The sequence below is a fragment of the Spinacia oleracea genome, chromosome 5 (assembly GCF_020520425.1).
Source record: "Spinacia oleracea cultivar Varoflay chromosome 5, BTI_SOV_V1, whole genome shotgun sequence".
Lineage (NCBI taxonomy): Eukaryota > Viridiplantae > Streptophyta > Magnoliopsida > Caryophyllales > Amaranthaceae > Spinacia > Spinacia oleracea.
Window position 1 is genome coordinate 44,609,804 of NC_079491.1, and position 13,388 is coordinate 44,623,191.

General features: G+C 37.3%; 1 non-coding gene across 1 annotated transcript; it reads left to right on the forward strand.

Annotated features, from left to right (window-relative positions):
- Positions 1–771: 771 nt before the first annotated feature.
- On the forward strand, positions 772–878 carry LOC130462158 (small nucleolar RNA R71). The gene has a single exon (XR_008922296.1). It is a non-coding gene; the product is annotated as a small nucleolar RNA R71 (small nucleolar RNA).
- The last annotated feature ends 12,510 nt before the right edge of the window (positions 879–13,388 follow it).

Below are 13,388 nucleotides of genomic sequence, written 5' to 3' on the forward strand. Positions count from 1 at the left end.
GTAGCCATCTGTGCCAACTGTGTATCAATGATCTTGTTGTGAGCAGTAAGAGCATCGATCTTTGCATCCTTTTCACTTAGAGATTTTTGCATTTGTAGCATCATGTTTCTCATCTCTACTAGCATAGGGTCAGGCTGTGTGGTTTGAGGTGGTGGTGGTGGAGGTGATGTGTGTTGTCTAGGGAACCCAGGTGGTCCACTAGACTGTTGGTTGTAGTTGTTCCGTGGTTGGTAGGGTTGGTATGGTTGTTGTGGTGGATGTTGGACTTGGTGAGGGTTCTGGATATTGTTGCTCCTGTAGGATAGTAGAGGGTTGTTTTTGTAGCCCTCATTGTAAGAGTTGGAGAATGGGTTATTTTGTTTGTAGGATTGAAATGCGTGACATTGTTCAACAGAGCTCCTACATTCCGGTGCATAATGACCAGACATTCCACAACTTTCACAAACAGTAGCAGGTTGGGCACTCATAGCAGCTACACTAGCAGGTTGGGTAGGTTGAGTATTGGCTGCTTGCATATTATCAAACTTATAGTGTAAAGCAGTCAATTGAGCAGTTAATTGTTCAATAGAATTTAAATCATGCTTACCACCCCTATTAGATAGACCTCTAGGATTTCCATACTGGGCATTGTGAATGGCTATCTCCTCAATCACCTCCATAGCTCTAGGCACCTCAAGTTGCATGAACCTCCCACTGGAAGCCGAATCTAACAAACATCTAGACTCATTGCCCAGACCATTATAAAACTGCTGAATCAAGAACCAATCTTCCAAACCATGGTGCGGGCATTCTCTTTGCAAATCCTTGAATCTCTGCCAGACCTCGAACAAACTCTCATCCGCTTGTTGTGAGATACCTAATATCTGACCCCTCAGACGAGCCGTTTTCTCAGGTGGAAAATATTTAACATAAAAGGCAAGAGCCAAGGACTCCCAATTAGTGATTTTCAAAGCCGCCCGATTCAACCCATTAATCCACAGTTTAGCTTTCCCACTCAAAGAGAACGGGAAAAGTATCTCCATAGTCTGCTCCGGAGTCAATCCCTTTTGCTTGATGGTGGAACAATATTGGATAAAGAACTGAATGTGAAGATTCGGATCTTCACCTGGTTCCCCACCGTACTGGCGTCTCTCGATCATGTTAATCAATGCAGGCTCAATCTTGAAGGTCTCAGCTGCAATAGAAGGCATGATCGCCTTTGGTAGCACGGACAGACTTGGCTTAGAATAGTCTGTAAGCCGTGGGGTAGGTGGCGGTAGCAGATTTTCGTCACCCATCTCTATCTCTGAAACTGAATCTATATCTGAAGGAAAAAGATCGCCAATATTATGATCAGAATCAGAGTAATTCCCACACTGTGCAATGAAAGTTCTTCGTCTACGAAAGGTTCTTTCGGGCTCAGGATCGAATGGAGTAAGATTACTAGTACCTACGGTCCTGGGCATAGACAAAGACTACAAAACAATGTGAGATCCGGTCTCAAGGAACGTGAGTTCCTTGAGTAGTAACAAACAATAATCTAGGATAAGCAATCAACAACAGAAAATAAAACCGTTTCCCCGGCAACGGCGCCAAATTTTGAGAGGCTAAAGTCGTATCACCTAATCAAAAATAACCTAAGGTCCACTAGCTAGGTAGCAAGGGAAGTCAGGATCGAATCCACAGGGAAACATGCGTTCTTTCTACTATCAATTAATTAATCTAGACTATTGTGAACAAGAGTTGGTTGGTGGTTTGTATGCTAAGACTACGAACGATAATTAAACAAGAATGAATCAATATATTAAGGAATCTAGGGTATAGGTTCGCCAACAATTAATAATCCAGGACATTGAACAATCACGATAATCAACAAAGTAATTAATTAGACTAGCATGCTCTTTCAAGTCGATACTAATCATAGACTTAGAATTAACGGGCTCTCGCTACGTATTAACTCTAATTCCACCTATTGACACAAGCCTAAACATCAAATTGCATCTCTCGAATCTTAATTTGATATTGCATAACTACCACAATTAAACCTGCACAAATCTAATTGTATAGTGAAATAAACCAATCAATAGGAATCAATTACAATGCCAACAATCATAATCATTCAATCATCCCTTCATATTATTCATGGATCCCCAACCCTAGAAATTAAACTGCTCAAGCATGTTGACAATAAACAAAGCAATAATCATAATTGAAAACATTATTAAAGCAAGACAATGAATTGAAATAAGAAATAATACCTATTTGAAGAACAAAGGGAAGTGAAAGCTTGAATTTTTATTGAGAATTAAACTAAGTGTTTTTGCATAAATTAGAGAGAAAACTAGGCTAAGGGAAATAATACTAAGGTTCAATACTAGAAAATAAGATGTCCTCTAAAAATAATTAAAGCTTGTTTATATAGTTTACCAAAATAAAGCCTAAAAAACGGAAAGTAAATGCGCGAAAAACTGCTGGAGGTTGGCGTCGCCCGATCGGGCGACGCTTCGCCCGATCGGGCGATCCACTCGATAGTCGGCTCGATCGGGCCAAAATCCGCCCGATCGGGCGGTTTGCGAACTCTCCACATAGGCTTCTGGATGACCGCCCGATCCGGGTCGGGCGTGCTGCGCCCGATCGGGCGCGCGTTGATGAATCCAAACTGCTTCAATTCCGCCCGATGGTTGCATTTCGCCCTCAACTTCCAGGGCGATTTGCAATCTTCAGTATAGCTCGCCCAAATCACTGAGTCTAACTCCCGGGGCTCAACCATAAGCATCCAAGGCTCCCGAAAGTCGACGATGAAGGTCCCGAACTTCCTCGGGCTCATATAGTGGCCTAGATCAATATGAAACGGGTCTAAAAAGACCAATTTCTCATAATCAAACCTGAAACTCAAGGCACACTCAATAACACACATTAGTACTAGAAACGGCTCCTAAGAGCACGTTTGACACATAAAAGTACTAAGGGACGGGGGTAAAAATACTATATAAAACATGCATATCAATATGAACTATTCAATATTCATGATTATGACTAAGATTAAACTAAAACTAATCCTAATCATGAAACTAATTGCAACAATAAAACTAATTGAATCAACAAAATCCAGAAAATTCAACATGAAAATTGGGGCAAAAATCAACAAAATCCAAAATATGAAACTAATCTAAAATCAAACAATCAAATCAGAGCATAAACGAATTTAATGAAGCAATTAAAGAATTAAGAACGAATTAAAGAATAGAGTTGAGAATCATACCAAATGATAGGATGAAATTTAAATTCAAAGTGTTGAAAAGTTGAGGAATAAAATCTGAAAATTGAATTGAATTTGAGCTACGAATTTGAAGAACAAAGTAGAAATCCAGTGTTTGATTTTGTGGCGAATCAAAGCCTAAGATCTAATGCTAATCTACTATAATTTATTTCTCTCTCTAGGCCTAAAACTAATTTTGAAAAAACTAATAACAATTATGAAAGCTTACCCTCGAACAATGCTGCAATTTTCGCTTTTAAACATCACTTCCGCGTAGCCATTCGACCGCACAAGGGTCCGTGCGCCCACACAGGCAAGTCTGTGCGCCCACACAGCAGTCCATGCGCTCGGGTAACAGAAACAATAACTACTAAAGTTCTTGTGCGCTCGGGTGATAGACTGCGCTCGCACAAGCAAGCTTGTGCGCACGCACAACAGAACTGTGCGCCCACACAGCCCTACACTCGCTCAATTGTTGTTTTGTTGCTCACTTCTGCTCGTGTGTAGCTGTTGTTCTCGTGTAATGCTGCAGGGCTGTAGCTGCTATGAATCTGCTACAAGGCTCGTGTTGTTGCCATGGCTGCTGCAAGGCTCGTTTTGTTGCTATGGCTGCTGCAAGGCTCGTGTACATCAGCTATGGACTGTCTGCTTCAGCTGTTGTTGTTCGTGTGCAGTAGCTGGTCTGCAAGGCTGATGGGTTGCATTGATGAGGTGGTCTGCAGTAGTTGCAGCTCTGGCTGATGGGAATCAACTGAATGCTTGCCTCGCTGCACACTATAAACTTATCGCTGCACATTAATAAGCGTCGTATAGCACGTTAGAAAATCGGAAAGCATATTATTAATTCGTATCGCATTTTTACAAATCGTAAAATCATATTAAACTTCGTCAAGCATAATGACACCTTATTTAACACGTTAATACTCAAAACTACCTTTACGCAATGAGAATGTGCACACAAGGCACTTTTAGAGCAATAACGACTAAAATATACGCAAGACAAGAAAATATTACGATTAATGCAAAAATGCGATAAACGAACTAAAATCGATAAAACTAAGCAAAAATAGTAATAAAATGATAATAAAATGAACTAAAATCCTAAGCTAAGAGCGACATAAATGCCGGTCATTACCTCCTAATCTAATCTAGGCAGATTACTATTGGCTTATCCTTAGCTTCCCTCATGACAACATTGTTAGGTTATGATACATATGACAATTCATAAATCATGCGGAAAAACCATAAAGCCAGGAATACATATTATTTACACATAATCATTTAGCATAGTTTAGATGCATACTCTTTGTTGCGTGCCTTCCCTAGCTGCGCCCGAACCGAACAAGAACAAGTCTTTAGGACTCCAAGTGTCGTCCCTCCGTAGATAGTCCACAGCACGTCCGGATCCGCCTTAAGATTGACCTAGAATCGCCCTTAAGGTACTATTATTTTCGGCACTTTTAGGCAATTGTGTGACTGAATTTTTCTCTCAAAAACTCACTTTGAATACTTGAAAACTCGTTGTAAATATGTGACCCTAGGCACCTATTTATAGAGTTATGGAAAAGGATTTGGAATCCTATTAGGATACTAATTTATTTAATTATAATCCTACTAGGACTCTAATTAAATAAACTAAATCTTTTAGGATTAGATTTAATCATATGACGAATCCCGGTAGCCTTAGGATTCGAGTAACACACTTCGAGTAATACGCTAGCACCGCACGCAGGCCTTGTGGCCCACGCACAGCGCCAGCCCACTCGTCGCAGCCCCGCGCGCGCGCCCAAGCTTCGGTTGGGCCTGGCTTTTGTGCTGGGCCTGGTCGTATGCTTGGCGTGTGTTTGTTGCGCTTGGCTTGCTGGGCGATGGTCCGGCTTCGTGCTGGGCCTTCGTCTGGCAGGCCTCGTCCGATGCTAATTCGTACAATGCGCTTCCGATTAAATTCTCGATTCCGGAATTCATTTCTGATACGAACAATATTTAATATTTCCGATTCCGGAATTAATTTCCGTTTCGAACAAATTTTTAATATTTCCGTTTCCGGAACTATTTTCCGATTCCGATAATATTTCCGATTCTGGCAATATTTCCGTTTCCGGCAATATTTCCGATTCCGGCAATATTTCCATTTCCGATAATATTTTCTGATACGTACCATGTTTCCGTTTCCGGCAACATCTACGACTTGGATAATATTTATATTTCCGATACGATCCATATTTCCGTTTCCGGCAATATCATCGTTTCCGGAGTATTCATTTCTTGCCTGTGACGATCTCAGCTCCCACTGAAACCAAGATCCGTCGATTCCGAATATCCATAGATGGAGTATTTAATGCCATTAAATACTTGATCCGTTTACGTACTATTTGTGTGACCCTACGGGTTCAGTCAAGAGTAAGCTGTGGATAAATATCATTAATTCCACTTGAACTGAAGCGGCCTCTAGCTAGGCATTCAGCTCACTTGATCTCACTGAATTATTAACTTGTTAATTAATACTAAACCGCATTTATTAGACTTAACATTGAATGCATACTTGGACCAAGGGCATTATTTCCTTCAGTCTCCCACTTGTCCTTAGGGACAAGTGTGCATTTCCTAATTCCTTTGTCGCTCGATGCTTGCTCTTGAACATAAGGTAAGAGTTGTCATCCTTATTATGTCCAGAGGTGTTCCTCGGTTTCAGAGTTCAACTGATCAAATAAACAGATAATCATAGCCTATGATTCATCCGAGCACGGCCATGCATTTCACAGTTTCTAGCTCTCCGAGTGGCCTTGTACAACTTTTAAGCATCTCATCCCGATTTATGGGAGGACAATCCCAATCTTGCGATCTTGAGATTAGACTTCGTTTGATAGGTGATTACCTGAGCGTTGCCTTTATAGCCTCCTTTTACGGTGCGACGGTTGGTCAACGTCAAAGCAACCAGTTCTCAAACAAGTAATCTCAAATCACTTAGGTATTGAGGATTTAGTGTCTAATAATTTTAATGAAATTTACTTATGACAGATTTTCATCTCTTACAGTAAAGTTTCATAGGTCTTGTCCGATACTAGTCTTCCCAAAGTAAGTATCTATGCAAATGATTATGACATTGCCATGTCCACATAGTTCAAGAAACAGAACTACTAGTCATCTTGCATTCTAGTCGTCTAACGTTTTCTATGCGTCCAATTTTATAGAAAACTCCGACTAGGGACCATTTTCAACTTTTGACATTCAAGTTCACTTGATAGACATTTCTTAGTCACAGGACTGGTCCTGACAGTCTATCTTGAATATATTGTCAAATTGAAGGGACTCATCATTTAATACTAAACCAAGATTAAATGGAATATGAAAACACATTTCATATATGATAAATGTTCAACCCTAATGTTCTACAGCCATGGGCCTCGAACCCATTCTTAAAACAGTTCATGGAATTCAAAGCTATGCTTGATTTCCAGTGCCACAATGTGAGTGTTGTTTCTCACTTGTTGCATAGGTTTAGTTATCATGCTTTGCCAATCTTAATATCTTTTCATCGAATGATTTTCGAGATATGATGATAAGATCTTTTGAGTTTGTTTATTATGTGATCTAGTCTTTCTTACTTAAATAGTGGTTCTACGCATTTTGCAATGAAGAACCATCAAGTCAGCAGACATGTGATCCAGCCAAGTTCAGTGAAGAACCTTTTAATGTAAACAACTCAGTTTTATTGCTTCTTAGGCAATAAGTACTTCTACTTCAACTGTTTAGGTTGCTAGTGATGCTTTGTTTGGATTTGCTTATCCAAGCAGTTCACATATATGTGGAAGTCTTTCCAGTTGTATCTTAGAACATAGAAATTAATATTTAATTTCCCACGCAACAACTCATGGTCTCCAATCTATGTTGCCATTTCAAAACACGATGCTCTGTAGCTCGTCCTTGCCAATGGTTAACTCCAAAGGGATCTTGCTTGATCCTTTGCCAGTGTTTATGCGTGTAGCATCAATTTTTAGCATATCTTTATTTCCTTGAATCAAGAACTAATCCTATGTACCTTTTCAAGTACCATAAGTTTTTCTTGATCTCAATCTAGTTGATCTTTACTTAGACCAATAGAGACTGGTATGTTGTTCGTTATGCCTAAAGCCATACGATACATCTTTGGCGATCCTCATATTATATCATACATGATAAATTCTTTTGCAGAATAATTCCCAATTGAATTCTATTCATGTAACTTTAGCTCATCTAGTTTCGGTAGATACTAAATCCAGCTAAATTCTTTGACATATAATATAGGTTAAGAATCTTACTCAGGTTCTTTGATGTTTAACTTAGTAAATGCTTATACATAGTTCAAACATCCTTTACTTAGATTTATTCATATGGGTCGAATATCTCCAATGGAGTCTTTCGTGTTTGATTTAGTAAATGCCATTACTTAATCCAAAACATTAATATAAGATCTTTGTAAATAGATCTTAATACCCAGTATGTACTCAGTTTCGCCTTGGTCCATCATTGATGAATAATTTCAAACCTAAGTTAATAGCATTTGAATGTTATTTCACAATAGAGAGATATGTGTGTGATACACATAGGACCAATTAAGTTTCACGTACTCCCACTAAACTTCTTATATATCTATAAGAATTATGTACATTTTATGAAACTAAAATACTTATTAGCTTCACTAAAATACACTTCCAATTCCCAATTGCTTGCTTAAATCTGTACTTAGATTTCATGAGCTAGCTTTCCTTTTTCAAGCATTTATTTGGATCCACAAATCCCATGACATACCATGTACATAGTTATTCCAACATTTGATTGAGGAATAAGTTTTGTCATCCAATTGCCATATGTACCAATATGCAATCATTGCTTGATTTATAGACTTGAGCATTACGATTATGCATGAGGTTTCAACACAATCCATGCCATGAATTTGCTTGTAACCTTTAGCAACTAATCTAGCTTTATGTGTGAACACAATTCCATGTTTGATGGTTTTTATACTTAAAACAAACTTGCAACCAATAGGTGTGAAACTATTCTTGCAAATCAACAAAATTTCAATTTTGTCATCAAAACATTGAGTATGTTTTATGGCCTCTAACCATTTAAAACATTTGAGTCTATATATGGCCTCTAACCATTTTAGGGAATCTAGGTTTCGTCATAGCTTTCTTACAAGTCACAAACTCATTAATCTACATGATAATAGTTTGACTGCAAGTTGTAGGTTTCTTCACTATCTAATAGAAGAATTGCATAGTTTCAGTGACCTGAACTCCATGTTTCTTCACTATCCAATAGAAGAATCTCATAGTTTCAGTGACTTGAACTCTATGCCTACTTGAGTATAGAACATCAAACAATAGAATATCAATAGCCACTTGAAAGTCCTTTGAATATTCTGTTCTCCTTGAAGCACTTGTAAAGTCTTCTAAGAGATGTCTATTCTTTAAAAGCCACTTCTAAAGTCCTTAAAGAATACGTTCGGGTTTTCTGAAGCACTTCGAAAAGCCTCCGGAATGTCCGTTTATGTTTGTTGTTCGCCTCGAAGACTTTCGAGGTCTATTTTCTCCCACTTGTCATTTTGGAAACGAATCTCCAAAAGGACATTATTTCGAGCAAACAAACATTATGTTCTCAAAAATTCGTGGTAGAAACAATACCCTTGTGTCTCATTTGAATAAATCACAATGAAACATATATCTATACTTGGGGCCTTAGTTTGTTGAATAACAAACACTAAGCTCCCACTGAGTTTAGGAACTCTTTAGATATATTATGAAAAGATATTTTGAAATTACTTTTCAATAGCTTTGACGAATTTGGTTTAGTTTGGTGGTAGTTGAGCATTTTGTTTTAGAAATTATAGGAAAAGTCTTTATGATTCATCATTAATCGAATCAAGTACTAATTGGCTTCGATTATTCCAACTAAGATATGCCATATCTTATGGACCTAGATTGTGAAATTACAACACACAATCATTGATGATCATATTTGGTCTCAAGTAATCATCAACATGATCTAACCTAGATCTTTATGATTTCTTGTCAAGTGGATTTTATACTTCTGAATCTTTGAACTAGCCAAACAGATTCAACTTATATCACATTTGAGTAAATAAACCTATATTCACTCAAATCCATGTGAAATAATAAAGTCATAAAATCTTTCTTTAGCTTTGAACTCTATTGTCTAGGCGTTCTAACAATAGTTCATATCTTTTGTTACTTTCAACAAGTAAGACTAGTTGTCTTAAATTGATCTAGAAATCAATGAACTTTCAAAAGTCCATCAAAATAGATCTTTTGAATGTTAACTTGTTGATATGGTCTAAGCAACAATGCCAAAGATTAGTGGAACTCAAATCAAGGGGTTGATTTGAACCTAGTAAAGTTTTTATTGTTAAAGAGTTGTTTGTTTTAATCAAGCATATTGACTCAACCCGTAATTGACCATTTCACTCAAATAAACAAACAAACATTGTTTTTGTTTTTCTTGAATGTGAGTCTTTCTGTGTTTGAAAAACAGAAATTTAGGTATGCTGATTATGGAACAAAATAGCCATTAAGTTCCAGCCTTTGAAAGGACTTAAAACAAACTAGATGACCCTACAACTAATGTAGCATTGCTATGCTTCATTAGTGTAGCCTAGCTTCCATTGTTTGAGTTATTACCGAAGTAAGAACCTCAAGCGGTATATGATACCAAGGAAGTTTGATTGCTAGGTCACTTCTCTTTAAACATAAACTTATAGGTAGAAACGGAATCGTAAATTCCTTTCATTTGTTCCGTGTTTTCCTATTTCTTGTACCCTTTCTTATAGTCTTTAGAATTGAATTCTATAGTGTTGACTTTTATACTTTGTTAGACATGTCCAATGTCACTCCAACAAGGTTCTTACCATTTAATTTATGTTGAATATTAAGTTTCAACTAGATGATCTTACCAGAAGCTTCTAAAGTTCTCTAAGCATCGATCTATTCGAATGTCTAGGGACCAGACTCATTCGAGAATTAAATGGACAAAGATATTAGGTTGTTAACCATTGGTAAAGCTGAGTGTTTAAACTCAATGCTTTATGATCTCAAAACTACATTGTATTTTGAATTCACAAGCACCAATCGGTTTGCCATTCGACTTTGATACTCGAAAACAACCATAAAAGTCGCTAAAACAAACGTACATTTTAAATCGCTCATTTTCTCTCATTTCCGTGAATCGTTCTTGAATTCACTACCAATCGAGGAAATTTACTGTTACCTTTCTAGAAGGATTTTATTGCAGTGCAAGATATTTAATTATAAACAATAATTAAAACATACATTGAAGCATGCAAAGTCTAAACATTTATCATGAATAATAACTTGAAAATGAAAGCAATCATGCAATTTAAACAAGTCATTAGCATTTTATTCGAATTATGTGTTCCGGCAGGTGTGAATAAAATGATTCCAAGATCCTAAAATCATTGAAGAATTAAGCACAGTTTGTCGACTTAATCCTAAAACATCTTAGGTAAGCAAAAAGCCTTTTGCTAATAGTCTAGAAACTATTCTTGGTTGATAGGTACGTCTAAGAACTTATTAGGTAAACCTATCGATTTTGCCACGACATAAAAGGACTCCTTACTTATATCGTTGAGTTTCACCAAAACTAACATGTACTCACAATTATTTGTGTACCTTGCCCCTTTAGGACCAATAAGTAACACCTCGCTGAGCGAAAACTATTACTAGATTGATGTAAAGGATATCCAAGCAAGTGTATATTTTGGCATGGCACCTTTTAACTCAATTTTTAAGTTTGGAACTTAAGGCTCTTACTATGTTGGTTAGATTTTAAGTGAACTAAAATCCTTAATCATGCAACATAATCAAGCTTTTGATCTCATGCATTTTAAGACATATTTAAAGCAATAAATAACTTAAAACATGCATAAGATAAATGTGATCTAGTATGGCCCGACTTCATCTTGAAGCTTTAACTTCAAAGTCCGTCTTGAAAATCTCCGTGGGAGGCACCATTTTCTTCAAATAGGATAAGCTATAATTAAAACTAATTACAACTATTTGATGGTACGCAGACCATATTTGAATTGAAAAACAACTTTGGTACTTTAGACCAATTACATTCAAATTAATGGTACGCAGACCATATTTTCTATCCTATTTGGGCCATACTAGTCACTTCATAACCTGCAAAACAGTACATATACAATATATACCATTCACCCATTCATTGTCATGAATGGCCCACATAGCTGGTTAGTAAAACACATTATGCATCACGTAAACATTTGCAGCAATTAATCAAGGGCACCAATAATCTACCAATTATTCAGTCCTTATTAATTCTAATCAAGTTGTTTTAACCTTAAGGATTTGCAGACCTAATCAAGAGTTTATGACTAAAAGGGCTCCCACTTAAACCAATAAATTCATATGCTTTACTAATTTTAAACATAAAAATGTATTTCTAGTCTAACCGGAAACATACAAATTTAATTAAAATTTAAAGCTCATATAAATTTATAATTGAATCCAAAAGGTTTAATTTAATTTCAGCCGTATTTAAATTAATTCATGATTTTAATTTTAGTAAAATAATTAGAATAAATAAAATTTATTATAATTACAATATTCAAAATTAAAATCCAAGAAAATAATTTAAATTATTAATTTTAAAATTAATTAAAATTACGTAAACTGAAAATTTCAAATTAAAATTTCAAAACGATCTAATCGCAACGCAACAACCCTACGCGACGTACGCCCATGGGCCACACGCACACAGCCATCGCTGGCCATGTGCGCGCAGCCCATGCGCTGCGTCGCATCGCTGCTGCTGCTTTCCTTCGCAAGGCCTCATGCGAGCTGGTGCTCGCTGCGCGCGCGCCAGCGCTCGATGCACGCGAGCCATCGCTCGCTACGCTCGCTCGCCAGCGCTCGCTGCATGCGAGCCAACGCTTGCTGTGCGCGCTCGCCAGCGCTCGCTGCGCGCGCTTGCCAGCGCTCGATGCTGCGAGCCATCGCTCGCTATGCGAGGCATCAACGCTGGGCGGAGCACTCGTGGCACGCGAGCTTGCGCTCGCTGCGCGCGAGGCTCCGCACGCTTTGCGCGAGGCAGTGCGCGCTGTGGCGCAGCTCGCTTGCTGCCCACACGCGACTGCCGTGCCTTGCCTTCGCCCATGCCCATTCGTCCATTGCTCATAGCCCACGACACAAGGCAGGGCTGCTGCCTTGTGCTCGTGCACCATGGCCTTGCTCATTGCATTCGTGCCGCATGGGCGACGAGCTCCCTTGCTCGTCGTCACATGCCCGCACTATACAACACCCCTTAAGGGTAACACGTAGCGTCCATTGCTTTGTGCGTGCAAGTTATATGAGCGAATCGCATAAAATTTAAAAAATTTATATTTAAAATTAATGACAAATTAATAAATAATATTAATTTCATAATTTTAGGGCGAAAAATCGAAAATTTATTATTCAATTGATTTCCGATTAACATGGATTCAAGTCTAGGTCATAAAAATTTAAAATTTATCATAAATTTACAATTTTTATGGTGGTTTTTAATCATAGGTATCTAATTAAATTATAATTAATTATGAAAATCAAATTAATTCTAAATTATTCTAATTTTCAACAAATTAATCATAATTACAAATTAGATTGCATAATTAACAAGGCTAGGCATTCAAACTTGTTAAACATATACAGTAGGTCAATCAAAAATTCAAGATTTATCAACAAGAATCGCAAATATTTAATTTAACATCTTAAATTTACGAAATTTTGCATTCGAAAAACTAAAACCTCCGAAAAGTCATAGTTAGGCTTCGAATTTGAGAATTCTGGGTTCGGCAGAAAAATACTAATTTTGTCAAAATTTTAGAATGCCTTTTACATGCGGAATTGACACAACAATCACTCGATTTGGATGAATAACGAAGAAACTGCCGAAAACCTGCGTACGTATAATTAAATAAACGCAATTTGCAATTAATTAACAATTACGAAAATTAATCACCCCTTTTAATTCTTGCAAATTTGTAATATTTAACCATGTTTATGCAATTTAGATTATGAAAATAATAAGAGGCTCTGATACCACTGTTAGGTTATGATACATATGACAATTC